Genomic DNA, 3,738 nt, shown 5'->3' on the forward strand with positions numbered 1-3,738 from the left:
TTGGGGTATTTTTCCCCCCTTTCCCCGCGGAGGATCGCGGCTGCCCCGGCCCTGCCCGGCCCCCCCCGCGCTGCGTGTGCGGGCGGAGGCGGGACCGGCCGCGGCCCCCCCGCGCTCCCCGGGGCCGCTGCGCAGGCGGAGCAGCGCGGCCGCATCCATCTTACCGGCTGGCCCGGGCTGCAGCCTCCTCCCCATCCTCCTCCTCCCCATCCTCCTCCTCCTCCCCCGCCGGGGCTGCGGGCGCTGCCGGCGGGGCGGCAGCGGCGGATGATGCACCGAGATGGTTCACCAGGAAAACTGCTCCTACCAGGTAAGGGACGAGCGCGGCCTGACCCCCCCCGGCCCCGAGCAGCCCCCCCAGCCCGGGGCCAGCCCCGTTCCAGCCGGGGGGGCTGGGGGGCTGCGGCAGCGCGGGTGGCCGGGCCGGGCTGGCACCGTGGGCTCCGGCCCCGCCGCTCCCCGGGGGGAGCCAGAGCGGCCGCGGGGCTTTTGTGCTCGCCCTGTGATGCTCGGGGGCGCAGCGGGGCCGGGGATGCGCTGCCGACATCCCGCTGCCTGCCCGCGCCCCGCTGCCTGCACCCGCTCACTGCCTGAACCCGCTCCCTGCCTGCACCCCGCTCCCTGCCTGCACCCCGCTCACTGCCTGAACCCCACTCCTTGCCTGCATCCCGCTCCTTGCCTGCATCCCGCTCCCTGCCTGCATCCCGCTGCCTGTATCCTGCTCCCTGCCTCTATCCCTTCCTGCCTGGATGGAGCCGCTCCCTGCGGGTTGGCGCTCCCGGAGCTGCCGCAGGAGAGTGATGTCAGGTTTAGAGCGGACTATCATTTCCTGCGCTTCCCAGACTGATCCAGGCGGGAGAGCTGCCCCGCGGGATGGATATTCCCGGGCTGCAGCCCGGTCGTGGTTCGTGGTTTCTGCTAAATAATCTCTGTAAGAGCTGGTGTTGTTTTGGGGATGAGAATTGCTCCGTCTGAGCATCCACCGCGGCCGCCCCCATCCTTGGGGGGTCCCTGGGGTGGTGGGGGCGGCAGCACCGACCCTGTGTTTGGGGAACATCAGGATTATTTCCGTGGGGCGAGTGAGAGTTGGGGTGGGCTGTTGTTGTGGCTTCGTTTCCCTCTGAAGAGAGGGTGGGTCCTGGTGGGTGCACCTGCCCAAGAAAGGGCACCTTTAGGGTCTGGATGGTACGTTTAGGGTCTGGTTGGCACGTTTAGGGGCTCGATGACACAGGTGGATTATTAAAGGCACAAACATCCTGTCCCTCTGCCACGGCGATGCTGAGAAATGCGTTTTCCTACGTGCACCGAGTGTGTTGTGCAAAACACCCATTCCCAGGAATTCACGGAGCTGGACCCTCAGCAAACAGGGCCTTGCCCAGCACAGCACCTCATCCTCGTTTTCCTACCCCCACCTCATTTAATTCCAACTGCAGTCTGTGTTTCACAACAAAATATCTCACACTGCAAAATACATCAGAAAGGGAAAATACAAAGAACATTTGTATGTGCAGACAGAAGAGCTGAAAGGATTTTTCACTGAATATTTTCAGCCTAGCAAATGCTTGTGGAAGTGAATTTCCATTTTTAGCTGCCTGGGGGGGGGGAATAAAAAAATCCTGAGTTGTGGATTTTTTTCCCAGCATCCCTTTTAGGGGAGCTGATTTCCCTGCAGCTCCGAGCCTGTTGCTCTCGATAAATGGTGCCATTGTTTGGGAGCAGCGGATGTTTTCCCAGCATACTCGGGTTAAAGGTTGGGCATTGTTTCCCGGGTGGAAGCTGGGCCGTGGTGGTGGGCGAGGGCTGATGATGATGATGATGGTGATGGTGATGATGCTGAGCTGCGGCACAGGCCTGGCCGGGATCCCTGCGTGCTCATGCACCGGCTCTCTCTGCAGTGCTGCTGCTTCCCTCTGCTTTCGTGCCCTGCTTGTTTATGGGTTGCTTCCTCCCCTCCAAACCAGTAAATATTAGAGTGAAATCGGCCAGAAAACACACAAATCCGAGAAAAACAAACAAACAAACAAACCATGTCTTCACATACAATCTGTTCCAAACCCTTCCTCCAGCACTGCAGAGATTAGGAGCAACCCCAGCCCCCTCCCAAAGCCATTATCCCAAAGGCAGGGTTCTAATCCTTTTGTGGCCTGCAATCCCGGGTTTGGGATCAGACTGGAAGCCAGCAATGATGGGATTTTGGTGGCTGCCCCGGGGGCGGGGGGGGGACGACAGTGGCAGTGTGTGTGATCTGCTCCCCTCCTTGCTTTGAAGCTGCTAAATAAACAAAAAATTAATCAAAGAGAGCAACGAGGCAGCGCATGGGAAAACTTGGAAACGTGTTTGTTTTGAAGGAATTCGGCAGAAAAAGTCTGGTGACACCAGATCACAGCTGGGACACGGGATGTGTGGCAGGGAGGGTGCTGGGGATGGGGCAGGTGCTGAGGAAGAGGTGTTTGTGTTGTGTGCCCCAAAATCCCTCAATGCCACTGTAAAGGAGCTGCCACTGCTGCTCTGGGAAGCGCAGGTGGGCCCTCCTGGGGTTTTGGCTGTAGCTGAGGCAGGTGGGTTGCTTAAATTTAGGCCAGATCCTCTGTTCTTTGGAGATCCCAGCATCCTTTCCTGCAGTCACACAGGCTGCTGCTCTCCGTGCCATGGATTTCTCTCTGAGCTGTGTCTCTTTTCTTATTTATATCCATTTATTTCCCCACGTCAAGCATTTTGTTTAGGGCTCTGTAATTTCTCCTGCAGCTTGCCCAGAAAACCATCAGCTCGTGCAGGTTGAGGGATGTTTTGTGAGGTCCAGAATGAAAGTCCAGCCTGCAAATCCAGGCTTTAGCACAGAACTCGAGGTTTTATTTGGCTGCATGTCTCAGCTGGGCTTTGCTGGCCCACAGCCTTAGCCAGGGCTTCAGTTTGCTTTGTAAATGTGTGTTTTCAGCTCTGCCTGACGGATCCATCTCTGCATGGAGCAGAACTGGGCTCTCCAGGCTCTTTATCCGTGTTCCTTCGCCACTCTTTTACAAGTGGGTGATGATGAGTCTAAATCATCTCCTTGGGCTGATTTCTGAATTTCTCCTTTAAAAGCAGAGAATCCCCCCCAGCATCCAGTGCCTGTGCCTGAGGCAGGAGGCTCCAAAGAGGCAGTTGCCTGTGGGAACAGGGTTTGGCTCCGTGCTCTGGCACCAGTCAGGGGCTGAGGTATCTGCTGGCGGCTCAGTCGCTCGGGAGATGTTTCCAGGCTTCACACGTGCGAAGAAAATTAAAAAGAAAAGAAAGATCTGAGGAGAAAAAAATGAGATTTTATTGGTTTAGAAATCGTTTCTGAGGTGGGTCAGGGGGTGTGATGTGTCCTGCTCAGGCTCCACAGGTTTTCCTGGGATGTGGTTTGTGTGCAGGCATCGGGATTGACTCTGTTTGGGTGGTTTTCTGGAGAGGGGTCTGTTGGAAGGGTCTGTGTCAGGGAGGTGCCGGTGTTCCCATGGATTAGGAGGTGCTGGTGGTGTTGCAGGTCAGGCTGGGTGCCCCAGGGATGGACCAGGCAAGGCTGGATGACACCCAGGACTCCCAAGGTCCCACAAAGCACCGAACCATGGAAATGAATCCATAAAATTCACAATCTTAAAATATGAAGGACTCATGGAAAGGGGAAGGGAAAGGGAGAGGAAAAGGGAAAGGGAGGGAAAGGAAAGGGAGGGAAGGGAAAGGAAAGGAAAGGAAAGGAAAGGAAAGGAAAGGAAAGGA

General features: G+C 57.1%; 1 protein-coding gene across 1 annotated transcript in view; it reads left to right on the forward strand.

Moving 5' to 3' along the window:
• The first annotated feature begins 475 nt into the window (after window positions 1-475).
• The window catches only part of LOC108505414 (schwannomin-interacting protein 1), an 18,059-nt gene continuing 14,796 nt past the window's right edge, over window positions 476-3,738 (forward strand). The window contains exons 1-2 of the mRNA XM_017831367.1: window positions 476-479; window positions 2,806-2,817. The gene's annotated coding sequence lies outside the window, so the exon portion shown is untranslated. The remainder of the gene's footprint in view (window positions 480-2,805; window positions 2,818-3,738) is intronic.

Source organism: Lepidothrix coronata, unplaced genomic scaffold, assembly GCF_001604755.1.
Source record: "Lepidothrix coronata isolate B3197 unplaced genomic scaffold, Lepidothrix_coronata-1.0 Scaffold190, whole genome shotgun sequence".
Lineage (NCBI taxonomy): Eukaryota > Metazoa > Chordata > Aves > Passeriformes > Pipridae > Lepidothrix > Lepidothrix coronata.